The following is a 19,977-nucleotide window of genomic DNA, read 5'->3' as shown; positions in this document are numbered from 1 at the left end:
CTTCTCCTTTCTCAGTTCACGGCTCCTGCCTCGCCTGGTTGATCCTCATGCAGGAAAGCCACAAGGACAACGCCGCTTCTGGTCAAACAGTGTCACACTTCTACTATGGGTTCTGGCTGAACAAAACAGGAAAGATGTCTGCTCCCTTTTGTCCTGCAATTTCAGGTTCAACCTTCCTTACGAACATCCCTGCCAAAGAAAGGGTCGAAATGCAAGTGCTCCACAATCCAGCCAGACCCACCTTCTCCCACCTGCGGAAACAAACGGCTGCCACCCTGACCGTGGCCCTGTCTGTCATCAATGTCACAGGACTCGTATGCCTCGAAGGACAAGGAACGCAGCTGGTGGGTCACAGTTCTTGTCGCATCACCAAAACATTGGTCTCAGCTGACCCCCCCTCCTTTGTTGCTTCTCCGAATATGTACTTTGTTTGTGGCACCAAAGCTTACACTTGGCTCCCAAAAGGCTGGAGGGGTACGTGCTACATCGCCTTCATTCTTCCTCCCACGTATGTGGCTTCAGCCTACCACCACCGGCAAAGGCGCGCAGGAGATGTTGAACAAGCCAACTCCACCGGAGCACAGTTCCTGGATGCAGCAAAGGGACTTGTTCCTTTGTGGGGACCAATGGCAAATAGCCGCGCTATCCGACACCTGACTCAGGCAGTAGAAACGACCATTAACATCACCGCTGGCATCCTTGCTAACAACACGGCTGAGCTTCAGGCAGTCCGCCTGGTGGCTCTTCAGAACCGCCTTGTTCTAGATGTGGTTCTGGCCGACCGTGGAGGTGCATGCCGCATCATCGGCTCCAGCTGTTGCACCTACGTGCCAGATAACTCACCTTCAGTCTACAAAGCAATCGAACACCTCCACAGACTGTCCTCGGAGGTTCACCAGGAGCAGGAAGGATGGTCGCTTGGAGGCTGGTTCTGGGACACTTTGAAGAACTGGGGATGGAGATTGTTCACATTTTTATTGATACCAATCATGATACTGTGTGGGTGTTGCTTGGGTATTCAATGTTTACCACCTTTATGTGCACTCATTTCCAACTGTATGTGCCCAAAGACTTTGAACTTTAAAACTGAGCACATGAGTCCCCTATATGAGATAGAGGTGCGTGGTCTCATGGGGATCGATCCGAACTGACAAGCTGGCGAGACATGTTAAAGGGAGGGCTGTGGAATTTTAGTTCGTGTACTGAACATCATCTACGCCATCTTGCAGACTCACGTATGAGCATACACGACAGCCATTTTAGGTACCATGGTCTCCCTGTTCACGATCGCCCGTCAGCACACTTCCCTGAACCTTGCAAGCCTTCCCCGCGCACCCTGGCTGCCCCCGCACTCACATGCACAAGTCATGAACCCTTCCCTCCCATGACTCTGTCTCAGGGAATCACACCCCGCGCCTGACCAACACCTCCTTTCCGTCCATGAATACCCCTCCTTTGATGACCCCTTCCTCTGAGCCCGACTGCCTGTACGAACCCCTGGTCATCCTTTAGCCCGAGGATATAGTTTATTGCCCACTACTGTATGCACTCGCTTTTCCTGAAAGGAGCCACTATTGATCATGACCTCCCCACCCCCTAAGATTCGATCAGGCGCACACATTCCAAAGGAATCGGCAGAACACTCAGCTGCGTGATAGCCCCCTCCCAATCATATGAGGGGAAAGGGCCTCTACTGTTGTCATGTGTTGGAAGGGGCCGGAACTGGGGGGTGCCGGGGATGTCGTTCTCATACTTCTCAATGTCCTTGTTGTAATAAAGAACGTCCACATGTCTTAAACCAGTGTATAAAAGACCAGGTCTCAAAGAGGCTGAGAGAGCACCTCGAGACGATACCTTGTTGTCTGATCTGATGTGTTCTACTCCGTCGGAATAAACTTGTTTCCTGTCTTCCTGTCTCCAGCGCCTGCCTCTTTATTGAATAACTTCGTATGGTATTAGAGGCGTTTTTACGCCGGGCAAATTTAACTTAGGAAACATCTACTGAAATCGCCTGACCATTTTGAATTGATCTTTATCACAGCGGTCTTTTCTGGTAGCATGGGGTCAAGTAATTCCCTTTTTTTCAAACTGCTTCCTGTTAATCCTGTCCACTTGGTTGTTCTTATATCGGTCTATTCAGGAAAAGAGAGTATTTTTAGGTCCCTACATTTAATGGGATCCTTTGGTTTTCTTTCTTGTTTATTTTCTTCTATGCATACCTTTTATCAGTATAGTTTGTTTCTTCCCTTATAAGTATCCACGCTTCCGGTGTTGGTAATTCTTGCCACAAATAGTCCAAGAAATTCAATTTCTTCCTTTCCCTGGCCGTGTTTGTGTGAGGTCATTGCGATTCTAAAAAGTGGAGAGACCAACAATATCAATTATCCAATCTCCAATAAACAAAGGTGCTTGTCCAAAAACAAAGGGATTGCCCTTTGCTACACTATATTAGAGCGAACTCTGTACAAGTGTTGTCTCAAACCTGCGAGCCCAGTTACTAATGGCCAAATGCTTAGAATGCCAGCATTTTATTTGTATATTGCCCCAAGCATGCATTAATTTCTAATTTGCCAGTTCACAAACCTAGTTGGTGTAGTCCAGTAACTGCTATGTTGGCATTTTGTATACATATTGCCCCAAGCAAAGAATATTTCCTGATACTGCAATTTGTAATGGTTACGGGGTTCAATGAGGCGCTAGACATGTGCTTAGGCCATCTAGTCACAAGTAGTTCACCTAATACCTGTGTATATAGCGCGGTATGCAATTCTCGCAGCGCAGTGTTTCCTAAAGATTATACGTTCCGTAGAACACTCGCCTATCATATCGCCACATTTGTCATATATTCCGAGTTTCAATAAAGCACTAGCGTGACCTAACCTTTATATAGATAGCGCTGCATTCGATCTTCGCAAAGTGGTCCTTCCTGAAGTTTATAAGTTAGATGGAACACTCGCATGCCAGTTCCCGCAACGCGGTGTTCCCTAAAGATTACCAGTCCAACGGACCACTCGCATATTATATTGCCACATTTGAACATATGTCAACAAAGTTATTCCCGCGTATGCTATTATCCTTCCTTATCTCAAACCCAGAGGAAGACAGTCATTACAAAAAAAAGCATATAGATCCCCCGTGTTCGGTCCACAAGCCCTATGCAGCCTAATATAACGCAGTAAGGGAAAAGTTCCCCTTAACCATATGCTAAGTCCTTTCCCCGGTTTCTCACCTGTATCTTTCGGCGTGGATGTGTCACCGTAGCGGCATGGCTGGTCCCAAGCTGGAGTCGCCATATCGGAGACCGCCTTATATCCTAAATCGCAAGCCACCAATCAGGTAGCGATTCTAAAGCCGGAAGTGTATCTCCCTTAGTTCTTGCCTGATCCCGGGCGCCATGTTTGAATAGGCATTGATTGCATGAGCATCGTTTTAAGTATATAGGGAACTGTGTGCTTGTATCTGAGGCCGACTGGTTCACGCTATCTAGAGGTCATATAACAAGAGGTACCTTAGTAAGCCCGACATGTGTTACCCAGTGCTGTGTCCCTCTCGGTTAATCGCATCTTTTGATGTTATCTTAATAAAGAAGGTGCTATATACCAGTGTAGCCCCAGAGTGTCCACTGGGAACGTATGTGTTTTTTTACATTTTGGTCCTACTTTTTAGAAAAGCCTGCGTTGGTAGATTTACCGATCGTATCCTTAAGGTATGGCTAGCCCATGCATAAATCTCTCCATGGGCGCCATCTTAAGGTGGCATTTGTACTAGGCTTTGATTGAACACTGTTGTTTAATTCCTTTTATCTAGTTTTTTTAAAACAAGTTTTTTAACAATGTAAATATCCATTAGCAAGGGCATCTAGGTTTCTTTTGCAGTTATTATAGCTTATGATAGCCACCAAGTATATAAAGAAGACACATTGTGTCCTATTGGTGATTACCAAATTGGAGGTGTCCGTTCAGTTAAGCCCACATGATCAGTTGCATTTCTCACAATGTAGGGGTGGGTGTATGATACATTCTAAATTCTTCACAGTGGAAAAAAGAGGGATCTCAAAATTACAGAAAGACGCTCAATAGGTGAGAGCATCCAAGGTATAAAGGAGTACAATAGTTCGCTGAGCAAGTTAAAAGGAGTGTTTTTGAAGAAAGGGAATACAAGCCCCTCTGCTCATGAGAAGTAGAGAGGAAAAAATATATATATATATAGCGGGGGGAAAATGAATGAATGAGAGTCGGGGGAAGATAGTGAGAGGTGACAGGTGACAAGGGTAGGTTTCTAGAGTAGACGATAACCTCTTATACAGGAATATCCAAACATGCCTAGGTATAGCTAACATTCAGTATTTATCCATTTCTTTTTTGGGAGGAACCTTATTAGCACGTCTGAGTATCCCTTGCACATCAAGCTCATCACAATGTACAGATTTCAAAAATCCTATATTTCTGTCATTACAACTGCAGATCACTATAGGTTATGACAAAAAATGGTGCATTTCATCATCCAAGTTCATACCGTATTTTATGCACTGTAATTTACATATCCATCTTGCCTCCCGCTGTCTGAGCAGTAGCTCTCGGTTTCCTCCTCTTGTGAGAGGTTGTATCTGTTCCAAACCATGGAACCAAAAATCTGGTTTCCCACCATGTTTCTCCCAGAAATGTTTTGTATGGGCATATTTTTCGTCTTTGTTCAGGATGGCTCTCCTGTGTTCCTGAATTCTTACCCTCAAACTGCGTTTAGAGCTGCCTACGTAGATTAAACCGCAGGTACAACCCAATATGTACACCACAAAAGTGGTAGCACAGTTTATAAAGGATAAGATCTCAAAATTTTGTGAACCATTAAATGCAAACTGCTTGGTTTTATCACGGCCATATTCACAAATATTGCAGTCCCTGCATACAAAGAAACCATTCGGTTTCTGTGGCAACCAATTTGCACCATTGTCTTTTTTAGGCTTTAGATACCTAGGGCATAAATCATTGCGTAGGGTCCTGCCTCTACGATATGTCACTGATGGATTGGTCATTAGGTATGGCTGCAGTCCTGGGACCTACCAGTTGTTTTTCAAAATTTTGAAAATATTACTATTATGTCTAGTATATTTTGTTACGAATCTGACATTTGTATTTGTTTTTGCGTGATTTGAATGTGAGGGTTTCGTTTCTGTGGATTTTGCGTGTCCTACTCTCTGCTTTGCAAATAACCTCCTTGCTGTACCCCCTGGCTTCAAATCTGTTCTTAAGCATTTGTAAGTTCACATCAAATGGTTTTTCTTCAGTACAATTTCGCTTGAGGCGTACCATCTCGCCAAATGGTATGTTGTTTATCGTAGAGCTAGCGTGTGCACTACTTGCGTGCAGTACCGCATTGCATGCGGTATCTTTGCGATAGAGAGTACTCTGGATTTTGTCATTTTTAATGTAAAATTTCAAGTCCAGAAAATTTATACTTTCTCTGCTGTACTCTATTGTCAGTTTCACATTCATGTAGTTTCTATTTAGGTACCCAAAATACTCCAAAAGATCAGTTTCAGATCCTGACCAGAGACAGATGATGTCGTCAATGTACCTCCCCCAGAACACAATGTTATTGGTCCAGGGGGAGGCACTCTGGTTCCATGCATGTTCTCTCTCAAATTGTCCCATAAAGAGACAGGCATACGATGGTGCAAATTTTGTTCCCATCGCAGTACCCCTCTTTTGGTGGTACCACCCTTCATCGAATAGAAAATAGTTTTTTGTTAACACTAGTTCCATCATTTCAAAAACCATTTGGTTTCTATGTAATAGGTCGGCCCCTTCTCTGTCTAGGTAGAATTCGCTGGCCTTTAGGCCGATGTCATGCTGAATAGACGTATAGAGACTTGTAACGTCTAGAGTAACAAAAAGTAGGTCATTTGACCAGTCAAAATCCTGCAGTTTGTTCAGAGTGTCCTTGCTATCTTGGATAAAAGATGGTAAGTTTTGAACATGTTTATTGAGTTTGAGGTCAATATACTCTGATAGCCTCTCAGTCGGTGATCCTATTCCTGAAATAATTGGCCGACCAGGCGGGAAGGCCCCCCCTTTGTGTACTTTTGGGAGGATATAGATGCAAGGAGATTTAGGATTGGAGACTAGCAGGTATTGGTATTCTTGGTCACTGAGTAGTCCCATATCTTTCCAATCCAATAATTTGGAATTGATTTCTATGGTCAAGGGGCCTATCGGGTTGTGTGTTATCCGCTCATAGCACTCCTTATCCCCCAGTTGTCTCTCAATCTCACTTGTATAGTCTTTTATGATCATAATAACGATGTTTCCCCCCCTTATCAGCCTCCTTGATTACTATGTTGGGGTCTTCTCTTAATCTCTTGAGGGCATCTCTTTCTCCCTTTGTGAGGTTGGAATTCCTATATCGTTGTTCCCTACTTTCCCTCTCAAGTTTATGTAAGCCGGCACTGACTTGCTCATTAAATATGTCAATGTTTTGATGGTATGTGCTTGGGAGAAATCTGGATTTGGGATGTAGTCCACTATCCCCAGAAACATTTTCAGAGATATTGTGTTCAGATCGAATGGTGTCAAGATCCACCTCCATTTCTTCATACAGAGTAGTTAAACATTGTAAACTTTTTATCTCAGCAATAGACATCATTACAGGTTCCACTACATCCCCTTGATTCCCAGATATTAAATTACACTTGGGTTTGTTGCAGAAAAATTCCTTTAATTTTAACTGTCTTGTGAACCTAAATAAGTCCACATGTACATCAGAGAAGTCCCCATCCTGAGTAGGACAAAACCCCAAACCTTTACACAGTAAACTTTTTTCATCTGGATCTAAACTCCTGTCTGATAAATTGATTATTCTCAATTCTGAATGATTACCCCTTTCTTCATTTTCACTCCCTTCGCTCACAGTTATTGCTTCGCTTGTTCCTTGGGTTTGTTCTTCCCTCTTTCTGATCTCCTCACTTGTTCTTCGCCCTGCTCTCCCATGGGACCTTTGGTGCCTCCTGCCCCCTCTCCTTGTCTTTTTTGGTATTGTACTTTCCTGGCCTGATTCCCACTTATTCTTAGTTTCTCCATTTCTTTTTGGAAAGTGGAGGGGCATGCTTCTAAAGGGAGTCCACCTGAGGCTGTTGCAGAGGATATACTATCTAGTGAGGAAAGGGAGATGCTACTAACTGTTTTTAGTTCCTCGCTTTCCTCCCTCATCCTTTTTTTGTTGGAATCATCTACAGTTATATTATCAAATTGTTTCGCAAACGTATATATGCGACCATCACGGTAATCTTTATCATCCCGCTTTATTTTTCTCAATTTTTTATCCTTTAGATAGCTTTGGTGATTATCAATTACTTTTTTCAAAATCTCATAATTCTTTTCGACTAGATCAGAGTTCCCACAGGCCTCAATTTCTTTCACTACATTGTCTATCTCTACCAATAGTTTCGCCCCCTTCTCTTCAGCATGTTTTATCAATATCTGCATCATGACACATGATGCACCCTCTAGGTTGGTTTCCCAGTCCTTTAACAGTTCTTCACTTAGGTCCTCAAATGTGGGGAAGATAAGGATGCGTAAACCCCGTGGCACTTTTTTCTGATGGATATATTGCTGAAGGGTTACGCCGTCCCACCATCGTGAGAGTTCTTGCTTCCTAAGTCGTTCCAGTTTCTGAAACAATGCTTTTAATCCTCCAGTTTTTTGTACATTTGGTATGGTAAAAGTTGTGTTGGAGTCTTTGCCAAAAAGGTCCTGCGCTATTTCCTCACGTTTATCGTCAAATGTTGACATTTTTGTTCTTGTTTGTTGCTGGATGGATATTAGTGCTTGCTGGTCCAGGTAGCAAATGAAAATCAGCACAAGAAGCAGCAGCAGACCCTATAATGCCGCACCTAAAATCCAGTTCCAAAATATGTCCTTTTTTATATACTTTGTGCTGCCAACCCCAACGTCAGCTGCTGTTTGACGTTGCTGTGTTTTCCAGATCAGTTAGATGATTTTTTCAAACTTTATGGGGGCGCACCAAATAGAAGTCCAAAAAGACAGTTTAGTTTGTGTATATAGAAAAGTTCTTTATTTATCTTTATCCATTCTTAAAATACAGATCACCAGACAGCATACAAAAAGGTCAGCCAACGCGTTTCACTCCCTACCAGGGAGTTTCTTCAGGGCTGAAAATACAAATAGACAAAAGAAAAACTAACATCAGTTTCCTGTGTCATGGGTCTTGAACACATTCACCATTTCATAGTTCATTTTAAAATTGAAAAACACATTTTCTCAAAAAAAGGAAATACACAATATCCACATTTTTTGATTTTTTAGGGAAAGACTGCTAAAAAGCTGTTAGAAAAACAGCCAACAATAACTCACATAGTGCAATCATATTACAAAACACTTTATGGTTATCCCAAAAACCACCTCTCTAAAATGTGCCGCCACGGAAGGGGGACATAGAGATTTACATGGAAGACCATTAAGAGAAATGGAGAATCAATGACTAATGGCCAGAACCAAAGATAGCTCTTGTTGGGTTTCAAAAATGAACACACTTTAAGACAAACAAGCATCAAACAAAATTTGGGATCATATATCATAATGTCATTAACAATACATTGTTCCCTATCTGCTCACGGTCATTTCATGTCCACATGATACATTTTCAATAAATGTTTTAAATAAATTTCCTACATGATATGCTTTCCCGTCATATTCCTGTCCTTTGGAGTATGGATTTTCAGGGTGATGGCCAGAAGAAGGGGAAAGGGTTTTTTTTTAGGGCAGGGACAGGTAAAGAGTATTATCAATAAAGTTAAAAAAAAGTTTTTAAAAAAGAGAGAGAAAGAATGAAGAAAAGCTGATGTAGACTTGAAAGCTATTTTATTACACACGCTTTTTTCCGCTAGTATACTAACGTGTCTTGCCTGTACATCACAATGCTTCTTGAGTTGTTCATTTCCTATTTCCATATATACGTGTAATACTGATGATATAGTATCGAGATATAGGTTCTTACCACAGCGGTCTTTTCTGGTAGCATGGGGTCAAGTAATTCCCTTTTTTTCAAACTGCTTCCTGTTAATCCTGTCCACTTGGTTGTTCTTATATCGGTCTATTCAGGAAAAGAGAGTATTTTTAGGTCCCTACATTTATTGGGATCCTTTGGTTTTCTTTCTTGTTTATTTTCTTCTATGCATACCTTTTATCAGTATAGTTTGTTTCTTCCCTTATAAGTATCCACGCTTGCGGTGTTGGTAATTCTTGCCACAAATAGTCCAAGAAATTCAATTTCTTCCTTTCCCTGGCCGTGTTTGTGTGAGGTCGTTGCGATTCTAAAAAGTGGAGAGACCAACAATATCAATGAGCCAGTCTCCAATAAACAAAGGTGCTTGTCCAAAAACAAAGGGATTGCCCTTTGCTACACTATATTAGAGCAAACTCTGTACAAGTGTTGTCTCCCACCTGCGAGCCCAGTTAGTAATGGCCAAATGCTTAGAATGCCAGCATTTTATTTGTATATTGCCCCAAGCATGCATTCATTTCTAATTTGCCAGTTCACGAACCTAGTTGGCAGTAGTCATAAATTCGCTAGAAATAGACTCTCAAAACTTGCATAACTTAAACATTCCAGTAACCGCATGGAAAAGATCAGTGAATAGACAGGTCAAGAAAATATCCTATGAAAGAGACCTGGAAAGCTTACACCATCAACCCAATCTCTCATCACTGGACACTTCCTACATAGTGGGAAAACCACAGCCTTACTTTGAGCAAGCACTGACAGCCCCGGACCAGAAATAAATCACCTAAATGAGACTTCTTGCATTGCCCATTGCGGACTTTAACCAAGCCTAGTCCAGAAAGGACAATTCAGCCGCATGTCAACTTTGTAGTGACCAACGTGAATCCTGGCTCCATCTGCTGTGCTGCTGCCCAAAGTTAGCTAGCGAGCGGCACCGACTGGTACTTCGCATCTGCAGGTCTCATTACCTCGTACGATGCAGAGAAGCCTCAGACCTGTGTTTCTTTGTTAAAACAGCTCAAACAGTTGCGCGGCTAGGGAAATTTACAGAATCAATCCGGGCCTCACTGTGTCAGAAAATTGAGTTACAAAAAAAAAACAGCCAACTAGCATGCAAAAGACCTTGCCAATACTCCCCACTAAGCTTTATGCACTTTACTGCCAAGTTGGATAACGGTTTTTAATGTTTTAACTCCCTTATAATTTGTAGCAATTTCTATGGGTTTTAACTCTTTTTACTTTTATAGATTATTGTAATGATAGTATATTATAACAATTTTAAGTAATTGAACAATAAAGCTTAAGAAAATATAGCACTTTTCCCTCTAACGTGATGTGATTTATTTCCCTTCGTTGCATACATTTCGAGACTCCCACACCAGGAATTTCAGTGAATCTTGCTTTGCAGTATTTTCTCATGAATATATGTTACTTGGATGAAATATGTACTTGGTATCTCATAGATTTCACTGCGTCACTTCTAGGACACCGTTGCATCAAAATCTTGCGCCTGCCTCACAGCAGGCGTAAGACTGACGCAGGCCCTTTCACATGGTGCTTGCCCCATGTGAAAGGAAGCATTGCTGGAGTTGCGTCACTTTTGTGCTTACAGATACGTCAGAAATACTGACGTAGCTGTAACTCCTTGCGACATGATGCGTCATACATTAAATATGACGCATCAGGTATGTCGCAAGGAGTGCTCACTGAGAAGTGACGCATCGCTGCTTTCAAGCAGCGATGCGTCATTTCTCATAAATGAGGCCCTGAGCATCATAATTGTTATGAGTAGCACATATGAAATTCTGAACAGCATATATATATTTCTTATATTTTAAAAGAGTACATACTAAATAGTATTACTCTGGAATATTTGTATTGTTTCCATAAATGTGTTTGCAAGAAAAGAACATAACACCAGATTTGCTAATATTGCACTGGAATATCAAATTCTGATGATATTTTATATTTTGCCGAACACATTTTGATTGCCTAATGTCTTGCAAGCAAACAGCAATGGGAACAAAGTAGCAAATATTGCATCTTTCTCTTCTGGGGTGCACATATTTGCTTTTTATGCATCCAGTGTATTAATAATGTACACATTTTTCTGAAAGATACATATGCGATTTTTGATGAGGAGAAATATAGTCTACGGGTGCTGTGACACATTAATGACGTGCCATGAGCACCCCTTCAGAACAATCTCTAACACGTAATCATTACTAGTTATATATTTTCCAAGTGTGTGGAAAAAGGAGCACAGTTTAGGTTAATGTTTCCATTTTTTCTTACAAAGGGAAGTCATCTCTGCCTCAAACCTTTGATACGAGATCGACTTACTGATTCATTAGGGCATGGGTGTGGTCCAAATTGAAGGCTATATTTATTAATATTTCACGCAACGCAGCATGACAACTTGCTGCACTGCGTGAAAGGCAGAGGACTGGAATGCGCCATAGCTACCAATATATGGCACATCTGTGATCTCTGCTTGCGCTGCACCAGAGTGCAAGGATGCCTGCATTGCAGGCTGGATTGTTTTTGTGCCCGTAGGAACACCTTCCTGTACAAGAACAAACCTAAGAGGCGTTTTCTCTTTCTAAAAGTGCTGCAGAATGCAGCAAAATTGGAAAGAGGGAAAAACAAGGACATATAAAGATATTTCTCCTCAATATGGCTCTTCTGCGAAGGCGTTGCATTTTGACGCATTCCCAGGTTTACCAGTCTTTGTAAGTCTGGGAATGTGTCAAAACCCATGGGTGGATGCTTTGGAACAACCACGCTTCTCCAACGGAACACCTTTCTAGGGCAGAGTAACGCAAAGCAGTGACTTGCGCTGCCTTGTGTTACTCCAAATTTACCAAGCAACGCAGGACTATGCAAGGTGGTCTTGTGTTCCTTGGTAAATCTGACTCAAGTATTGCGTTGCCCGCGCCACCCCATCTGTGACACAGGGACAATGGAATACAATGATGAATCTTCCACTGAATCACCTCTAAGCAATCCCAGATTTTGCACGAGTCAACCACGATACTGCAACCTACTGTCAAAAAACTGGGATTGCGAAATTAGGTGAATTGCTCTGCAAAATTTAAAACTAAGTCTCCTAGGCCCTTCCTCTATAAGACAACAGCTCATCTCAGGCAGAGAGTGCTTACTTACCAGTGATACATGGGTGCAATAAACAGGGTGGACTATGGTTCCATTAAAAGTAACCCACAGAGTGAAGAAGAAAGGAAACCCTGTTATCATTAGTTTCTGCACATCCCTCACAAAGTAAACCCCTGAAGACATTTGTCTTAACCAATGCCTTGATATAAGTTTTTGTAATGATCAGTACCCCAAATCAGGTAGAAGGCAGAAATAGACTACACATTGCCACAGCAGTGTAGTGACAGAGTAGGAGGAAGCATATACATTGGACTACACCATCTTATTACTTCTGCCAAGTCCTCTGCAACAGAATGGTACGAATAGTCACACAGATACTTGGCAAGTCAGGAAAGATGGAGACCTTGTGCATATCTTCCATTGTGAGTGTTAGGAAATCATTTTGAAATCGAAGGGGCATATGTACAAGGGAAGTGGGTGAGAGAGGCGTTAGCCTTCCTGGCCTAATGCCTCTTACTGCCACTTCAGAAACACAGGGCTGCATCATATTGACAAGAATATGGTGCAGCCCTGCGTTTTCCCTGCACTGGTGCTACACATAGCAGCCTAGCGCCAACGAAGGCACCATTGCACTATGCATGCAAGGTACCTTCCTGCACATAAACAATCTTTAAATGCAGTTTTGTAATGTCTATATGTGCTGCTTAAAGCAGCACACACAGAAGTTTCAAAATAGCATTTTTTTAAACTGATTGTTTATGTGCAGGAAGGGGTAAACATTTCTCCTTGTTGCACCAGGGTAAGACTAGGTTTTCCCTGGTTTAAATGTTGGCACTGTCCTTAATTTACACCTCCCTTGTAAATAGGAGGCAGTGTCAGAATTAATGGGTGCTGAGGTGGAACGCCCACAGCAACACCCATTGGCCTCCCCTTTCACGCTAAGCATAGGGTGAAAGAGGGCCTTATTTACAAGGCAGCGCTAAGCCACATTAAGTGGCTTAATGTTGCCTTGTAAATAAGGCGGAGCCCCTATTACCACAGGAATGTCACAAAAAAGAGACGTTCCTGTGGTGACAGGGGCTTGTACATATGCCCCAAAGTTTTTAGTGTCATCCACAGGGCCAGCAAATAGACTCAAAGAACTCAGGAGAACTTCATGCATTAGATCTTGAAAGGACCGTGTATGTAAATATGATTCTAAGCTTAAGAAACAATACTGTTCAGACATCAAGGCTTATTATAAATCTATACAGACACAAATCCTTCCCTCCAGCTATCAGCATTGAGGGCAATCCAACCCTACCAGCGGTTCAGGCTCCATTCTGCCCTCCTTCCCGGAGCTATCCTGTGAAGCTTTAAGAACTCTCTGTTATAAAATAAAATGTAATCGGCATCTCCAACCGACCCGCTCAAACCTGATGAGCTCTTGCAATTCCTACCTCTACTTCTACTCACACTCCGTGAATTGATAAACCAAATTCTCTCGCTTACACAGTTGTTGCAGCTTCATGAAAGCATGCTAAAGTTATCCCGCTACTAAGAAAAAACCTACCTTGGATGCCTCCAAACCAGAAAGTTTTCGTCCATTCTCAGTACTTCCGTTTGCAGCTAAAGTTACAGATTGCTTTATTAATTCTATTTTGACCAACTTTATAGAGTCCAATAACATTCTGGACCCTGTGCAGAATGGCTTCAGACCTGGCCACGTACTGAATCAGCTTTGCTGGCAGTGACTGAGCAGCTGTGGAGCTCTCTGGATGAGGGTCATGCCTCTGCCTTGATTCTTCTTAACCTCAGTGCTGCTTTCGACACTGTATCAAACAAAATACAGGTGCAACGCTTACAAGAGATCAGATTAAGAGACGATGCCCGTAATTGGTTTGTGTCTTTTTTATCAGGCAGATCCTTTCAAGTAATCTCACCGCCTTATGGCTCTCAGGTGCAACTCGCACACCACATTATTGAATATCTATGTTCAAACCTTGGCTGGCATCGCAAAAAGTAGGGGCCTCTCTATGATCTTATACGCTGATGATACCCAGCTGGTGATCTCTTTATCCAACACCTCTGACCAACGCATCACCAAGTTTCGAAATCACATTATGGCCATCGCGGAATGGATGGCAGCCAACTGTCTCCAGGTGAATGCTAGCAAATCCGAGATCCTCCTTCTAGGAAGGGACACACATCTCTGGAGTGATCAATGGTGGCCTACCGCTTTGGGAGCTCCCACTACCTCCAAGGATAAAGTTAAAAACCTGGGCGTCTGGTTCGACTATGCTCTCACCTGTAAGGCTCAGACAAAATCTGTGGCTTACAGCTGCTTCGGTCTCCTACTCGGACTGTAGCCTCTGCTCAGGTTTTCGATGCTCAAATACGCCAGACCATCATCCAATCCACTCTCCAAACTGGATTATTGTAACTCCCTTTACCTAGGTGCTAATAAAGTGGGCATTATTCAGCTTCAGAGGGTGCAGACCACTGCAGCCCGGACCCTCGATGCCCTCCCAAAATCCTACCCTACTTCCAAATTCATACTTCAATTGCACTGGCTCCCAGTAGAAATGAGAATCCACTTTAAATCCATGTGTATCTCCCACAAAATCTGTTATGCCCAAGCACCTCCCATCCTAGCCAATCTTCTTACCCCCTATATACCAGAATGCACCCTCTGCTCCTCCAATCAACATCTGTTACATGATCCATCAATTATGTGTCTTTTGCTTTCTCGCCCTAAGTGCGCTGGGTATGCCCAGACGTGGGTCCTGGGCTCACAGTGCCACTGGATTCAAGCTTACTGGCTGATGAGGAGTGAAACCCCGAAACCGGTCCTAGGATGCTTGTTTCCAGTCCAGGGAGGACCTGTCTAGGCAGTTCGGGCTGTACTGCTCCCATGAGGCACAGGGTCAAGACTGATTTGCATATGGCCAGGCCTGAACTGGGGTGACATGGTGAGCAAAAGAATGATGGATTTAACCCATATCTCTTGACTGGGGGTGAATGTTTTGATTTGCTCTGCATTCCATCCATCCACTGTGTGTGTTTTGCTTTCTCGCTCCTCGTGTTAGAAGAGCACGGGCGGGAGGCCAGTCGTTCCGGGCGTTAGACTCCTCACTAAGGAATGCTCTCCCAGGCACTATTAGGAACATTCAGGGCGATGGTGCTTTCAGCAGAGCAGTTAAGACCTGTCTCTTCCCTGAATAACCCTTTTTTGCTTCCTACTCTCGGTCTGGTATTCAGTGGATCTAGCGATGTGGCGCTCCATCGCTGGGTCAGACATGCGCTTTACAAATCCAATAGCATAACATAACATAACATAACATAACATAACATAACATAGGGGCCTGCAATGTAAGTTTGAAAGAAAACGTTTTTAATCTCTAGACAAAAGCAGCTATGCTGTGTGCAACACTGGCTGCATGTAAAGGATGGTCTGTGTCTTATTGAAGCTTCCACAAACATTTTTACTTTACCCTACTCTAAAAGATTTTCTTGGTCCACAAAAAAGATGCTTCAATTTAAAGAGGAGCCAAAATCCACAGATTAGTGCAGGTTCTCAACACATGACATCAGACCTGACCAATAAAGTTCAAAGTGTGTTCACGGTAATCTATTTTTCACCCCAAATAGTCATTTATACAAAGCATTGTGATCGTTTTTTTAAATGAATTCTTTATTTTCCTGGTCATCGGAAGAAGGGTACAGAAAAAAATACACAGAGGTACATAACTCAGTCTCATGATAGGCATACATCCATAAAACACAAAGGCTTAGCAATCGTGTATAGGAAGAGGCCATACAGTGCCGCATTTTAGTGCAGCGCTGTCACCTCCAGCATGTCGCTCAGCCAGTCTGGACTGTTCTGGAGGACCTCCCAGAATCAGGCTCTAGGTTGCGCATTGGGAGATACACCGGCGTCCTCCGCCGTGGATCTTAGGTATTGGACAAAAGGTTCCTAAAAGTCCTTTGGTCTAGAGGCCTGTGGTATTTCTTCAACGTATATCTCCAGTGTCTCTTTACAGTATGTCATATCAGTGACATATGACCCAATCTTTAAACCGGGGTGGGCGCTTGCTACCCCATCTCAATGCGCTTGGCCAATAGCAGAGCCACTGCTAGAAGCTTTCATCTCTTGGCCAGTCTTAGCTGTGAGTTCCCAACAAACATATTAGTGGGGCATTTGTATGATTTCAGACAATATGTTCGTAAGAGCATTAGTAACTTCTTGCCAGTAGGCTTGAAGCAGGGGACAGGAACATGCCATGTGCAGGAAGTCTGCATTAGGAACGCTGCATCTGTGACATTTATCATCCGCGCGAAGACCGTATTTATATAATTGTGCTAGAGCATAGTATGTTTGATGCAGAAATTTGAAATGAATAATGCGAAGGGTACAGTTTGAAGTCAGCAGGTGCAGTTGGGTGCAACTATAATCCCAATCTCCCATATCTATATTGTCACCTTTCGTCTCCTCCCACCTCTAAATTGATTTATTCTGAGTTTGGTTTTGTTCTCCCTGTGATGTATTATACAGACGCGTTACAAGGCACTGCCGTGTAGGTGCATTTAGTCGGATTTGTAATACATAGAGCGGGATGGTTCATCTGGAAATGTTGGGAATAGTTCCCTGACTGCCATGCGCAGCCGTAAATAGGTGAATACTTTCAGTGGCCCACGGTGCATGCTAACAGACCGCTCGTCCTGTGGGATAAATCGGTTGAGTGGGAAGATTTTGCTCATATCAGCGAGGCCCATGTCCCTCAGTAAATTGAGCATGTTTTTCTTTTGAGTAACTGTAATTCGCAGGCGGTAGGCAATGGGTAGTGCAGGAGCGTATATTGGAAGTTTCTGTGCTCGGTGTGCTAACGTGTACCACGCTCTCGACGTGCAGGTCACAGGGTGTATAGTATCTCTTGGTGTTTCTTTGGTTCAGATATGTAAACTATCAATGGGGTAGGTCTCACACTTTCATGTTCCACAGCAATGTGGAGTATGAGCGCATGTGCCTGCAGCTAGTAATGGGCTATTAAATTCTAAAGGGCTCCCACAACTTACTAATGGTAGTAGCTTCGAAATTAACAAATTGGTGGACGAGAACTATATGAATCTGTGTGACCAGATTACTCACACATTAGATCGAGTGGCCCCGTTGAAAACATTTAAAAACAGGAAAAAGTTGTCAGCCGAATGGTACAACGGTGAGCTGAGAATGCTGAAGACAAGATGCAAACAGGCATAGAGGAAATGGAGGAGGAAATATGAGGAGACAGACAAAGCAGCTCTGAAAAAACTATTACATATTTATAAAGAGATGATGGGGTAAGGCCAAAGCTAAATATTATGACGAAACTATTTTGCAGGCGCCCAATAAGTGTGAAATCTTATTTAGTATAATAAGAGACATGTCCAATCCTGACTGTGCAAAGAATAGGATCCCAGCCACGCAAGAGCTTTGTGATGGTTTCGCAGTGTTTTTTGAGAATAAAATGTATAAAATTATTAGTGGCTTAAATACCTTCAAAGAATTAGAGATTGACAGTGAAGATGATACGTGTGTATCATTAAGTAGCAGAACTCAATATGAAGAATCTGCTAGAGAAACTAAGACAATCCTGGAGTCTTTCCAGGTTACTTCACAGGAAGAGTTCAATATAATCGCAGTTGGCATCACCTCAGGTTCTCCTTTGGACCCGCTTCCACATAAGGTGGAAGGTGTTTTGGAACAGAGCTCTTCCCTTACCTTTACCGAATCTGTTGCCAGTCTCTAACCAATGGCAAACTGCTGGAAAAATGCAGTTGTGTCTCCTCTATTAAAGAAAGCTAGATTAGATCCTCAATGCCCCTCAAACTACAGACCTATCTCCCTGCTACCATATCCGGTAAAGATCCTAGAAAGAGTAGTGAGTAAATCCCTCTCAAAATATGCGGAAGAAAATAATCTTCTAGATGAAGTACAATTCGGGTTCCGCCCGGGACATGACACCGAAACTGCCTTGGTGACATTCCTTGATGACCTCAGAATGCAGGCTGACAACAGCCAAACAGCCATACTAATGTTACTAGAAATGTCAGCTGCATTCGACAAGGTCAACCACAAGATCTTGATCAAGAGACTCAAGGAGAATGGTATCGTGGGCAAGGCATTGGACTGGCTGCAGTCCTATCTACTACACAGACAACAGACAGTGGCCATGACGCCATTTCTCTGCCAAAATAGCCCCGCAAAGCATGGGGTTCCGCCGGGTTCGGCAAAAAGTCCAATCCTTTTTAATTTTTTATCTGCGCCCCCTTATCTCCCTTATAAAATCCTTCGGCATTGAAGTTATAAATTATGCAGATGACACCCAACTTTTCTTTTCCTTTGAAGGCAACAATGTAGTATGCTTGGAAAAATTTCATAGTTGTTTGCGGGAAACAGCAGGCTGGCTCAGAGACAATTCCTTGCAGGTCTATGGCGATAAGACGGAAGCATTATGTTGTGCAGCAAATAAAGCTCCCTGTCCACTGCCAGTGGATTTCTGGCCGGCACCTGCAAATAATCCTCGGTTGCCTGTTAAAACAGCCCGTAATCTAGGAGTACTACTAGATAGTAACCTACAATTGGGCTCCCAAGTGAACAAAACAGTGAGCACTTGCTTATCTCTGCTCCGAGGTCTTCGAAAAATACTCCAATTTTTACCAGTTCTAGCTAGACCCCAGGTGGTAAGGAGTACTATCATGAGCAGATTAGATTATTGTAATGCCCTACTTCTGGGAGCCCCAGCTTCCTTGATAAAAAAGCTGCAAAGGATACAAGTAATCGCAGGTTAGCTAGCTCTAAACAGATAACGCAGAGCCTCTGCTTTGCTTGCTCTAAAAGTTCTTCACTGTCTACCCATCATGCAGAGAGTTCAGTTTAAAGCACTCTGTATTGTTTATAGGGCAATGCACAAAATGGGCCCTAAGCCATTAAAGAGAAAATTCCTTGGGTATTGCCCAGCCAGAAGTCTTCGTTCTTCTTCAGCCAACTTAATCTGTATTTCACGTTTTAACAAAACTCGACTTGGCGGTAGATCATTCAGCTACATAGCTTCTAAACTTTGGAACGCATTGCCAATGGAGCTCAGACAAATTGACAATCTGCTGCAATGTAGGAAGGTGCTAAAAACCAGATGTTTCCCTAGAGAATAGTATTACAGTTTACCCAGGCTTCGCTCTCATGAATTACAGTTACGCATAGTGTCTTTTCCAGGTAATCTCAGCGCCAGGATACCCGTTGGGTCACAGCCGCGCTATAGAAATGTTACTTACATTACGTTACATGTTGTGCCTGAGCACAGTAAAAATATAGTTGAAGGTCCAGTGCCCCAAACCCCCTTTGGTGGTATGGTTTGGTTAAGGTTTTCCAACCCACTCTCACCTGTTTACCAACCCATGTGAGCCTTTGCATGGCCGATCGCAATTTAGAAAAAAGTGCATGTGTAAGCCAAATCGGGATATTCATAACTAAAAATAGGAATCTTGGCAGTACAATCATCTTTTTATAGCAATCCTGTTGGCTAGGGATAATGGCAATTTTATCGAACGATTCACCTGTTCTTCTAATTTCGTTATGGCCCTGACATAATTTTCCCTAATCACCGTTTCTGGGTTACAATGTACCCGTATGCCAAGGTATTTTACTGGGTCAGTGTGCCATTGTACTGGGAATTCTAGATCAGGTTGGGTTGTGGCAGGTGTGAGTGTTATGATCATGGATTTGTTCCAGTTAACACCTAGTCCCGAATAGTGTTTGAACCGAATATATTCCCTAATGAGCGAGTTTAGATTAGTGTCCGGGTATCGTGTATAAAGGACCATATCATC

The sequence above is a fragment of the Lissotriton helveticus genome, chromosome 7, assembly GCF_964261635.1.
Source record: "Lissotriton helveticus chromosome 7, aLisHel1.1, whole genome shotgun sequence".
In the NCBI taxonomy this organism is placed as follows: Eukaryota; Metazoa; Chordata; class Amphibia; order Caudata; family Salamandridae; genus Lissotriton; species Lissotriton helveticus.
The sequence above is the reverse complement of the archived record's forward strand: the minus strand, read 5'-3'. Positions refer to the sequence as shown.